Genomic DNA, 13454 nt, shown 5'->3' on the forward strand with positions numbered 1-13454 from the left:
AGAGCCACGGCTCTAGGACCAGATACCTAGAACTCTGTTATATACTCTTGTGTGATGCTAGGCAGTTTGCTTAAGCTCTCCATACCTCTGTTTCCTCATTTATAAAATTGGGATGCTGTGAAGAAAAAACAGTTATTGTGAAAAGAGTTTAAAAGCCTATCTAGCTCCCTAAATGTTAGCTACTATTGTCACCTAAGGGAGACACCTGCCCCAACTTCAGCAGTGGTACTTCATGGTTTCTGGGGAAATGGTGGTGGGAGCAGCATTACCAGAGGTAGAAAATTAAAGAGAACATGGGGCGCCTGGGTGGCTCAGTCGGTTAAGCGTCTGACTTCGGCTCAGGTCATGATCTCACGGTCCGTGGGTTCGAGCCCCACGTCGGGCTCTGTGCTGAAAGCTCAGAGCCTGGAGCCTGCTTCAGATCCTGTGTCTCCCTCTCTCTGTGACCCTTCCCCGTTCATGCTCTGTCTCTCTCTGTCTCAAAAATAAATAAACGTTTAAAAAAATTAAAAAAAAAATAAAGAGCACAGCTCACATTATTGAGTACCTAATATCTGTCCCTTACTATGCCACAACATAAGTTGACTTCAAAACCAATAAGATAGGCACTAATATTATCCAGGTAAGCAAACTGTGACTTAGGTAATTTGCCCAAAGTAACACCTGCAAGTGGTGGATGCCAGGATTTCCCCCAGATTAGTTTAACTAGATAGGAGAAGTCCGAATTCCTGGATATTTGCATGGAGCAGAACCTTTCTCCTAAATCTGATTTGCAGCCGAGTGAAACATGAATGGTATTATGCCACTGGGATTTAGGGTTATTTATTACAGCAGTAAGCCTACGTTGACTAGATTAGTACAGGGAAAAGACAGACATACAGCTGACCCTTGAACGACAGGGGTTTGAATTGTGCATGGGTCCAGTTATATGTGGATTTTTTTCTGATAAATACAATACTGTATTTTCTTTTCCTTATGATTTCCTTAATAGCATTTTTTTCTCTAGGTTTCTTTATTGTAAGAATATAGTATATAATACATATAACACAAAATATGTGTTATTGACTGTTGATGTTATTAGTAAGGCTTCTGGACAACGGTAGCCTATTAGTAGTTAAGTTTTCGGGGAGTCAAAAGTTCTACGCAGATTTTCAACTGCATGGTGGCCCTCCCAACCTCCAAGTTGTTCAAGGGTCTACTATACTTGGGCACCAGTAACTTAAGGATTCCTTAAAATAAAATGGCTCCTTTATTTGCAGAAGACAGCATATTTGCCTAAAAGAAAATCATTCTTTAGGTCACTTCCTACCAGTCTCATTTTGCTTCTGAATTAGAAGACAGACAGCCTTTGGCCCACCAAGAATAGGGCTGGGCGTACTGATTTGGAATCCTTGGCACTGATATGAACAGACTGCTCACAAATTAGGTTGGCTGTTCACCAGCTGAAGAATGCTCCTTCTAAGTTTAACTCAGGTGTAAAATCTTATGGCTCCCAGTTGTTTGCTTGTCTCTTTTGTTTTGATGTTTGCTTGTTTATTTGTTTAAAAATTTTTTAATGTTTTTTTTTTTTTTTTTTTTTTTTTTTTTTTTTTTGAGAGAGACAGAGCACCAGCAGGGCAGGGGCAGAGAGAGAGGGAGACACAAAATCTAAACAGGCTCCAGGCTCTGAGCTGTGAGCACAGAGCCCGAGGCAGGGCTCGAACCCACAAACCGCTCCAGATCATGATCTGAGCGAAGTCAGGCACTTAACTGACTGAGTCACCCAGGCACCTCTGGTGCCTCTGGTGCCATTAAAACCTTTGTTTGTTTTTAATGATAATTCTCATTTTGGCTATACTGGCCAGCATTAGGAAGAAACTTGGGTGTTGATATACATAGGTTCCCTGTATAAGTAGACTCTAAGTTCCATGATGGTAGAGACCTTGCTTGTCTTGTTCACCATAGCACCCCTGGTGTCTAGTCTAATGCCTGGCACACAGTAGGTGCTCGAAACTTGTTTGAATGTACAGAAGACTGAATGTTTGAACAAAAGCTCAAACAAAAATCAGAAGTCCATAAAGTAACCTGGGCTCTTTATGCCAGTGGCATATATCATTCAAAGACCGTGTTGGGGAGGAGCCCAATGCTTCCTATAATACTGTGGATGCAGTAGCCAGTTAATAAACGTTTGCCTCCTGTAGCACTTGATGCCTGGGAATGCGTAGGATGGGCTAACTTTTGTGGGATGCTATTTTTTTTTTTTTTATCTCCAAGGATGTTGTAAATATGGTTGTCACAAAATTGGTTGTGGTTTTAGTTGTATGAATCTGTGGGAGTCAGCTGAGCTGAGCTGAAATATAACATTTCTCAACATGTACCTCTAAATGGACAGGGTTTAAATTCATAAAAGTAAAGAAAATCTAGAATCATACTTTAAAATTCATCCTTGCATAAAAATGTGCAGCTTTGGGTTTCTGGCAGTCATTGGGACAGAATTCAGAAAATGTGAACAATCCTTGCATTAGGACAAGCAGCAGCTGAATATCGTTCAGATTAGAGATTTCTTTCCTGCAAATCAAATATAGAACTTTAATGTTAGCTGAATATACTGCTGTACATTGGTGCAAACTAAATTTTAAAGAGATTCTGTGTCTCTTAATTAAAGGCATTTATAGAAATATGTCCAAAAAAACTAAAGTTCACTGCAGAGATAAAAAGAACAGACTGTCTTTAGTTTGGAGAACACGGCTCCAGTGAATTTAAATATTTATCATATAATTTTTATATCAAAGTCTTAATGAGCACTAACTTTTATGGTATCACTTCTGGAGACAATAAAAAATACTATATTTTGGACTGCTATTTCTAGTTGGATTCCCACCATGGGGCACCATTTAAATAATAGATGATTTCATGAAAAGTAAAGGCACATTCCTTCCTGAACTTAAAATTTCAAACACCTGCCATCAAAGAAGCAAACAGTACAGCCGGGAGTCAGAGATTTTAGACCTTTTCCAAGTTTCTCTATCAAAGTTGCCTCAGAGACTCCAAGTCCCCAAAGCAGGTGTTCTTTTCTTGTCCAATGAATTAAAAACATTTGAGAAAAAAATCCTCTTTCATAATTCCCCCAAGAACACACGAAGAAAAATTGCTAAGCTTCCATTTCAAATGTTAGGGATTTGGATTGAGTTTAGACAACAGCTTGCACAAAATGTCATAGCTCCAACTCTCTTACGCTGACGTGGGGGTTGCTGATGTAATAGAGTGGCTTTGGACAATTGAAAGGCAGACTTGGAAAGGTAATGATACCTGACATCAGCCAACCTACTGCAAAGCTATCTAGAAACTTGGGCAGTATCTTCCACAAATTCAGAGTGACATGAGAATGAGACAGTTGTCTACATAGTCTCACGAAACAATAACATTAACACCTTCTGGATTGTTCTTAAATATCCAATAAGTCAAATAAGATTCTGAGTTTAAATTACTTGGGAAGTGTCTTTACTCCACATTTCATTTTGAATATGGTCCATCCTGGGGACCTCTGGTAGATAAGCCAGCAGGCTCTACCCTGTGTAACGAACTAATGTTGCAACTTACCAATTCACGCAATTATGTGCTTTACATTAAACTAAAAAGTTACATAAGTTTTTTTTTTTAATGTTTATTTATTTTTGAGAGAGAGAGACAGAGCGTGAGTGGGGGAGGGGCAGAGACAGACGGAAACACAGAATCTGAAGCAGGCTCCAGGCTCTGAGCTGTCAGAACAGATCCTGAAGCGGGGCTCAAACTTGTGAATCGCGAGATGATGACCTGAGTCGAAGTTGGACACTTAACTGATGGAGCCACCCAGGTGCCCCAAAAGTTACATAAGTTCTTTAATGATCTCATATAATATCCCACATTGTTCATCTAAGTACAGCTTATTTTCTTTGAATGGATAAAGGTTGCTTTGTAAATAGCTAAGGTCTTACTTCCATGGTCCATGGTTTTAACTTGCATAACTTGCATTAATACTGAGTGAGTCCTTCCCCTTAACCCCTATCTGATGAGGTAAGAGTTCCTCAGTCCGTGTAACATAAGAATGTTTACAGATTTCACGGAGGAAAAATAAAAGAAAGTTATAGCTTGGTAGCTGTCTGGATATATCATCCCTTTTCACGAAGAAATTAGAGAACACTGTGAAATTCACACATTCAGAGAATAAAATCAGATGTGGAACTGAATGTGGAAATGGTGGTGTGGGTTTTGTCCGATGCAGTTCTATGACATTTTGGCATCACAAGCTTACACGCCATTTAACTCTGGGGTGAATAGAATTCAAAGGGATCCAGGAACTTGGATGGGAAAAATATTCACTTTTAGTTTTACCAGCCTCAAGCTGAAATTTAGTATTTCTTTTAATTAAAATGTAGGCTACAAACCACACAGTACCTGTGATTTTGTTGCCAAGAGAAATCACGGATATTCTCACATTACAGTCGGTATGGATTTTTCTGAAATAACCTCTTACACTCATCACAACTTCAAAATTATGGTATTTATACCTGCTGCTAGTTTGTATTATTTAATAATAGATTATTAATAAAGCACATATCACAATTTAAAAAAAATCTGGTTAATGTATTTCAATAAGAGTGGTTTCCTTTGTGGTACTGCACACTTTATCTTACGCATTTAAAAGCATCGTTCTGAGAAGTCTAGAGGCTCTGCTAGGTTGCCAAAGAAGCCTATGACACCAAAAAGGTTTTAAAAACCCCGAAACTCTACCAAGTATCTAATAATTCAACAGCGGGCTTCAGAGTAAATCATTCCTTGCTGCTATCTTGTGAAGCTGAAACAAAGTTGACCTTGAAATCAGCACAGTCTCATTGCTGTAAATAGGCAATTGTGAGGAAAGTCATTTTTTAAAAATTTTGCCGTAAGAACAAAAAACCTGTAGATTTTAGAACATCTCTGCAATCGTGGCAGATAGGATGCTCTCTTCTGGTGATAAATGTGATCACTGACAAATTGCCATCGACACTGACTTGTTCTCATATATTTCACACTGCTGAAATCCAGGGCATTTTATAAGGGCATTGAACACAATCATTTTATAACTTTAACTTAAAGCATCACAGAGGGAGCACTAGGAAAATCTTTGCTATATCTTTGCTATCTAAACTGTAGTGATAATTCCTTATTTTTCATAAAAGAAGGAACCATCAAAGTACTCCATCAAAGATAGTGCTACCAGTCCTATTCATGCTCACTTGAAATGTTGCAAATCAATTAACATATTTCTAGGGGTGTTAAGAATGTGGCCTCTGAGTTATTATAATCATAAGATAAATCATATGGTGACATGATGCCTCAATAGATGTGTCTTGATTTAAGCATATTGGACTTTTTGGAAAATCCTCCATGGGGACTCTGGCCAAAGAGAAACTTACCAACTGCCAGTCAGTTAAATGAATTTTCAGTCATTGAAAGCTATTGAAAAATTATTGATGCACACACAATTATTCACTTATCACTGACTGAAGCGAAATACGGTTCAAAATCCTCATCTCCATCTCCAAGAGTAAAATAAATGCAAACAGAATTCTGAAACTAATTAAGAACAATATATTCTTGCATTGCATTGAGATATAATTCACGTAAGATATATATTATTCATGTACATAGTTAAACCATTATTATCTATCCATCAAAATAGTAGGTATATTACATGTGCTGCTCTAAAATCTGCCTATTTCTCCTGTTGAATTTGTAAGATTTAGAACCCTGATCATAAATGTAGACTTCGATTAAATCGATGTCAGAGGTTTTTTTTTTTTTTTGAATCATCAGCTGCAAAACCATCCAACCTGTGTGCAATGATAGAAAACCCAAAATTACTAAACTTGGGAAGAAAATGAACTACAACAATGCATATAAAACAATTTGCATTGTATACTGTGACAGGAATAAGGAGATAAGAGGCCTTATTAATCACAGTTATCAAATTATTCATTCAAGACCTGGAGCAAAATTTTAGTGACTGTTTATATCTGTATTTGCATTAAAGTGACTCCTACCAATGATAATTTAGTTTTAGGGCTATTATTTTCTTCTATGGGTAATATTTCAATTCTTAAATGTAAGAACAGCTTACATGACTCCTTCCTTAGTGAAGAGCATCCAATGCCACTCTCCACACAGCTGAATTTTCAGAGGAAGATACTGAAAATGTACACTTTGCTCTAACAACCAAGAAGCTACTGCATGCACACAGGCGTAAGAGGTTCCACCCCAACTTCCTTGGCATATTCCAGATTATTTTTCTCTAAACAGGAAGCTGTTGACAGTTTCTCTGGTATTTTCAGAATACCCTATTTACAAGAAAAGTCCCAACTTTTGTTTCAAAGTATAATGTTCTTTCCCCGCTGTGCCTATTGTTGCTAATTATGCATGCTGCAAACAAGATAGAAACCAAATTCCAAACTATTCCAGGCTGATTTAGAATGAGGAACAATTGTTTAAAAAAAAAAAAAAAAAGCAGCCAGCAACATATTGCAAGGCTATGCTGGAGTCTTTAAACCCAAAACAATGCTGAAGGGAGGATTCCTGGAATTCAACGGGAATATTTGGCTCAGCTGCAAAATCCGTATCTCTGAATAATGTCATGCTAGCAAGTGTTGAGCAAGAAAGGCTATTATATTTTAACTCACTTCGGAGAACGTTAATCCAAATTTAACCAAATTCCGGAGACTCCACACAAAATTAGCAACTAGAAGCCGCTTCACATTTTTTTCCCCCCTGGTACAACAATAATTGCTCATGAAGACAAACTTGTAGGAGGTAAAAGAGACGGGAAAACCACAATAAGCTATAAACCATCCAAGTACTGTATATAAAGCAGACGAATTACCTCACACAAAAGAAGTGCAAGATTTAACAGTCCATGCTCTGCAGCCCCTGGAAAGCAGCGGTGCGGCGTGGAGAGCAGCAGCGGTGGCAGCAGCAGCCAGCATCCACCAGATTCTCACAGGCCTTTGACTGTGTGGACTCAGCCACAGACTCTGCCTCCAGCTGACGTCAAAGTCCCTGTCACATGGCCAGATGAAAGCCAAGAGAGCATTGGTTGTCGTAGCAACCACAGAACAGCTCTGAAATTATTTCAATAGGTCATCTGTCACTGTGGGGTGCATGTGTGTGTGTACAACGTGTGTACACACACACACACACACACACACACACGCACACCACAGTCATCACGGACAGCTCCCGGGCAACCTCGGCCACTGAAGTTGTGACTCAAGCTTGCCTACAACTTTCCTCTTTAAGACTTTTATGTCTGTTTTCTGACACTTCCTTGCAGGAAAATGCATGCCACTCCGAAGTTCCCACTGGTCTCGTTATCACCAGCACAAAGCGTGCATCTCTCTTTATAGAACAGAAGGAAAGAAACTGAAAAATTCTGGAGGGGGGGGTTAGTTTTCTGAGCTAATTAAATCTATTTGTAAGCAAACGGATACAAACAGAAACTCAAGGGGAATTAGAAGAAAACAGATCTTAAAAACTCCCTAAGAATCCACATCGATGTACTGAGACCATGTTAGTGATGGAAAGAAGAACAAGAAACATGGGGTAGCGGCCCAGAGTCAGATGAGAGAATCCAAGGACCCCGACAGCAAGTGGGATGGGGGAAAACGGCTGATGAATTCCAAAGTCTGGCAATGTAAAATGTCTACGCAACAATGATGACCAAAGTTTCAAAACAGCACCACTTTAAAACGGCCTTGTGAGTACATCGAAAACACTTTTAGACCTTTGTTTTGAGGCCACCATACAGGTGCCAAATCCTCTCCTCCTAAATGCTTTCCTCCTAAAGGCTATCATCTGAGCCCCTCTGGGGCTCAGTGTGGAGTAAATGGGTGAATGCCCCATGAACGCCAAGTGCAGTGAAAGCCTACAGTCACAGAATAAAGAACAGTCCTGCACGTTTTCTAACTTCAGCTTTATTTCCTTTAGGACAACCCCGCGTACTTCTAATTCAGCACACGTGCTTATTTCCTAGTTCATTCTCCTTCTCAATTAACAGGAAACCAGTTAAACAAAATGGAATGAGGCCCACAGGAAGGACCCTGAAAAATACACGCAGAAAATGTGTACTCATTCAAAGGGAAAAGAGTTAAAAGGTAGGGGAAAAGAGATTGCTTGCAAAACCCGAAGGACCTTTCCATGCTAGTGTTATCAGGATTTCTACTCTGGTTCTTAAAAAAAAAAAAAAAAAAAAAAGGCCAGGGCGGGGGTGGGGGGGTAGCTCTGAGGTGCTGCAAAATATGAACGGAAGCTAAACCAGCTGAGCAGATTACATTTGTGTCACTCTAAAAGAATGAAATTTCTTCAGAGTCAGAAATTGCTTCTTGTTGAACAATAAGACTAATGTCCAAACTGTGGCTGTAAAATCCTTCTATTCTTCTTCTTCTTTTACTTCTGTCCCAGCCCCAGCTGGGAGAAAAGACATATTTGTATTTGAAAAGTTATTTTCCTGATGCTATTAGCTATAGCAACGCAAAAGTAAAATCAAGCTGCAGTGCTCCGATTTCAGAGTTATGACACATGAGAATTTACCTGTTCGCACAAGAACAATGAGCTTTTTGAGCCCAATGTCCATCTGAAATAGGTCGAGATGTCTCAGCAGGGGCAGATTTCAGCCACAATTCACCATTTTGCAGTTTGTTACAGTTATGGTTCTGGGTTTCTGTTCAGAAATGCACATCCTAGTAATGAGCAGAATGGGGAGAGAGGAGACAAAGTATGTCTTTGTAGACTTCACACGTCCTCTGAGCTGCCTGCCTTAACGTCTCCCTGACTCTGGATCCATGGCTGACTTATCGCTCAGCTCTTTCTGTAGCTTCCGCATCTGAGTAAAACTGCAGTACCAAGCTCTGCCAATAGGTGATGTCCTCTGAAACAAGAAGTTCTTGGTAATGAAAATTCCTAAAACCCAGGGCTTTAACCTGAAATTCAGCAAACACGGACATCTTTTCATTTGGAATTGTCCATCATTTTTTAGACTAAGGACACTTTATACTGACTTGGGCTTAAACGCATTATAAGTCAAAATAATCAGTGGACTGACCTTCAAAAAGAAAAGTGGATGCATGCTTTCTCTTGCGTACTTCCAAAATGCTATCACTCATTTTCCCTTCGCAAACTACCTAGGATTAAGAGATTCTTCTTACAGCTGAAGAAGCTTCCAGTCACCTGCAGGGTTGGAATCATGGTGACTGATCTCACTGGTGCTCAGGTTTCTACCAATTTGGCTAATTAATCCAAATGTAGTTGAAAATATCATGGGACATACAGATGTGGGTTTTTCCAATCACAGCCCATCACACTGAGAGAGTATGTCGTTTAGTTTTTAAATGACAACACATTTTTTTTTTTAATTTTATTTTTGGGACAGAGAGAGACAGAGCATGAACGGGTGAGGGGCAGAGAGAGAGGGAGACACAGAATCGGAAACAGGCTCCGGGCTCTGAGCCATCAGCCCAGAGCCTGATGCAGGGCTCGAACTCACGGACCGCGAGATCGTGACCTGGCTGAAGTCGGACGCTTAACCGACTGCGCCACCCAGGTGCCCCACAACACATTTTTTTTAAGGTGAACATGATTCACTGAATTTAAAAATATCCACTCAAAAACAGTTCTGCACCACAGTTTTCATTTGCTGTATGAATGCCAAGGCTGCCTATTATTAGTCTGACCACTTTGCCAGAAATAACTGATAAATACCCAACAGGGAGTCTGACTTGGGTTCACACACCTGAACTAACAGGTCCTTTGGGTCATGAACAGACAACTAGAATCAGCCTTTCTAGGTAAAAATGTTCCTATCTCCCCATCTTAACATTAGTGGGAAGGCCATGGACGTATTTTTGGAGACACTGGGTTCAAATCTCATCTGGGCAAGTTATTTAAGTCCTCCGATCCTTAGTGCCTACATCCTAAGGTTGTTGTGAAGGTTATAAAGTTAATGTTTTCTAAAAGTCTGACTCCCAGCCATAGGGTAGATGGCTTAATGTGTATGTCACTTCTGGTTTATCTTTCTGACTCTAGTAAGTCTACAAAGACTTTTGGGGAAAGGAGACTCTTATTCATCTCCTCAACTCCGTGTTTAGCACAGGGCACAGAACATGATGAGAGCTCAAAAAATGTGGAGTGACTCTCCTATTGGGAAATCACTGCTGAGCAATAGAAAAAAAAATGGCTCCTTTTTATTCTCACTAACAGAGAAGAGAATAACCCCTCAACCCCCAAAAAGGCAACGGAAGGAAAAATAAATATTAAAATGTAGACTTATCACAAAATTTTCTAACAAAGAAAGGGTTCAAATAAATTTACCAAGTAAATCAAACTTATCTCTACTAAATCATGAAATAAGTTATATGCCGATGTACTTTATGGCTATTGCTGTTGATTTTGGATAATCTTTTTTTATTTAAAAAAATTTTTTTTAATGTTTTAATTTATTTTTTGAGAGCGAGAGACAGAGTGTGAGTGGGGGAGGGGCAGAGAGAGAGGGAGACCCAGAATCCGAAGCAGGCTCCAGGCTCCGAGCTGTCAGCACAGAACCCGACGCGGGGCTCAAACCCACGAACGGTGAGATCATGACCTGAGCCGAAGTCTGACGCCTAACTGACAAGCCACCCAGGTGCCCCTGGATAATCTTTTACATTAACTTACATTAATTGAGCACTGAATATATGTAAAGCATTGTTCTAAGTGCTGTCAAGATATTAAATTATTTACTATAATAATCCTATAAGGCAGGTACGATTCTTTTCCAGATTTCACAGCTGGTGAACCTTAAGCATAGAGATGTCAAGTAATTGGCCTACCTAATGCATGGCAGAGCCAGAATCTACACTCAGGAAGCCTGGCTTCATCAATTCTGGGAAATAATTTACATGTGATGCATTTTTAGAAAGAATTGAATTATTTCTTATGTTCATTTTATACTTGAGGATTGTTCTCTATTTTTAATTTCTTATGAGGGAGAGAAGGCCAACCTATTTTTTTCTGCATCTGGGAAGTCTAGTTATCTAACCTAGCTTTGGCCTAAGGAGTGATATGGCAAGAAAAATCGAATCACGAAGATTTGAATCAAAGAGAACGGGCAAAGTAAAGTAGTGAAAATATCCTGAATAAAACAGTGCCCAGGTTAGTAGAGTTTTCACTGAAGCAACTATTTGGATTGCACGGGCTTGGGCAACTTCTGTTGCCCACCATGGTGGAGTTTCGTGTGTTCAAACCAATACTCTCACTGAGATAATAGTAAGAGCTGGATTTTTTAAAAAGTGGTTGGAAGACATCAATGAGTAGTAAAGGCAGAAAAATCTGTAAGTTCCAAGATCTCAGATAAAAGGAAAATATATTGATATAAGCCCAACATTCTCTACCTGCTGCTTTTCTCCTCAAGTTATTTGATATGTGGTGTGGGGCTTCTGGCATTCTCAGAGACTAGAGAGATAAAAATTAGAGTACAAATGTTCAAAAGCACCCAGGAATTGGGGGATTGAGTCCTGGCTTAAAAAGAAAAAGGTACCATAAAGAAGTGATACTAAGTTTCTGAACTGTTTTCCTCTTGAAGTGTTTGCCAATTCCTAAATGATGTTAGGCACTAGAACAAGAAGTAAAGCAAAAAATGCAGCAAAGAGCGTAAGAACATGAAGGGAGAGGTTAGCAGTCTTGTAGTCCTAGGGAAACAAAAATTGGAGTTCAGGATCCTCCAAGGAGTTGGAGCTGGTAAACACCTTAAGTTTTCAGGTCTCACAACTCAAAGGCAATGCCACAGAAATCATGGAAAACAGGGAATAGATGCATCCTCAGAAAACCCAGGATCCATTCTAGATTTATTACAGTGCCTAGTTGGATCAAGGTAATTTGTCTATATTCTAACTATCTTCTAGAAAAAATTAACCCTCTCTAAAGAAAAATGACATCATACAATTTTTCATACACCAATTCCAAATCGATGCAAAACTATTAATCATGCCAAGAGATAGGTCTAAATCCAAGAGGACAAAATAGAGAGAGATCCACTGGTGAGTCACCTTTTGTAGTTATCAGACAGGGACTTAAAATTAACTGTAAGTAGGGGTGCCTGGGTGGCTCAGTTGGTTAAGCCTCTGACTCTTGATTTGGGCTCAGGTCATGATCTCACAGTCATGGGATCAAGCCCTGCATCAGGCTCCATGCCCAATGTGGAGCCTGCTTCGGGTTCTCTCTCTCTCTTCCTCTGCCCCTTCCCCCTGCTTTCTATCTCTTAAAAAAATAAAAAATAAGATTAAAATAACTGTAAGTAATATTTTCAAGAAAATAAATGGCAAGACGGATCATTCCACCTGTAAAAAATTAAATCTATGAAAAAAGAACTATTGAAATTTAAGAACTAAAAAATCCAATAACTGAAACTAAGAACACAACAGATTAGTTCAAGAGTAGAGAAGAAATGGGAGCCTAGGTGGCTCAGTTGGTTAAGAGTCCGACTCTTGATTTTGGTTCAGGTCATGATGCTGAGGTCAAGTGGGATTGAGCCCTGACTCTGGCTCTGCACTGAGCACGGAGGCTGCTTGGGATGCTCTCTCTCCTCTCTCTGCCCCTCCCCGACTTGTGCATGTTCTCTCTCTCTTCTTCAAAATAAATAAATAAAACATTAAAAACAAAAAAGAATAGAGAAGATATACCAAAGAGAAAAAGAGTGAAATGAAAGGTAGATTAGCAGACAATATCTAGAGTGAAGTATAAGAAGAAAAGAAGAATGGAAAATACAGAATCAATGTTTAAGAGACATTCGGGACATGATGAAAGGCTAATGTGTGTATTTGGGAGAGGAGAGAGAAACAGGACAAAAGCAATATTTGAAGAGAAGGGGCTGAGAAATTTCTAAAATTTATAAAACAACAGATTTAAGAAGCCCTTTATATCCCAAACAGGATAACTACAAAGAAAATCACACGTAGACACATCATGACCAACCTGCTGAACACTAAAGACAAAGACAAAATCTTAAAAGCAGTAAGACTGTAAAGTCATATTAAGTCTAAATTTTTTAAATGTTTTTATTTATTTTTCAGAGAGAAAGAGAGAGAGAGACAGAGTGTGGACAGGGGAGGGGCAGAGAGAGAGACACACACACAAAAAATTTGAAGCAGGCTCTAGGCTCTGAGCTGCCAGCACAGAGTCCAATGCAGGGCTCAAACCTGTGAACCGCAAGATCATGACCTGAGCCAAAGTTGGACACTCAACTGACGAAACCACCCAGGCACCCCATAAAGTCATATTAATTCTAAATGCACAACAGAAGATTTTTAACAGTAAAATTCAACAGTAAGACAAACAATCCAACTAGAAAATCAGCAAAAGACAGAGGTATTTCCCCAAAGAATATATACAGGTGACAAACACATGAAAAGATTTTCTAACATTATTAACCATTA

At 39.3% G+C, this 13454-nt stretch overlaps 1 protein-coding gene across 3 annotated transcripts in view; it reads right to left on the minus strand.

The window, feature by feature from the left end:
- Window positions 1–13454, minus strand: part of NCALD (neurocalcin delta) — a 397251-nt gene that overhangs the window by 73664 nt on the left and 310133 nt on the right. The window contains exon 1 of one of the 3 annotated variants that reach the window (XM_058698719.1): window positions 6875–7024. The exons of the other annotated variants lie outside the window; for them this stretch is intronic. The gene's annotated coding sequence lies outside the window, so the exon portion shown is untranslated. Of the gene's footprint in view, window positions 1–6874; window positions 7025–13454 lie in introns of those variants that run through there. 3 annotated transcript variants of the gene reach the window in all.

Source organism: Neofelis nebulosa, chromosome 14 (genome assembly GCF_028018385.1).
Source record: "Neofelis nebulosa isolate mNeoNeb1 chromosome 14, mNeoNeb1.pri, whole genome shotgun sequence".
NCBI lineage: Eukaryota > Metazoa > Chordata > Mammalia > Carnivora > Felidae > Neofelis > Neofelis nebulosa.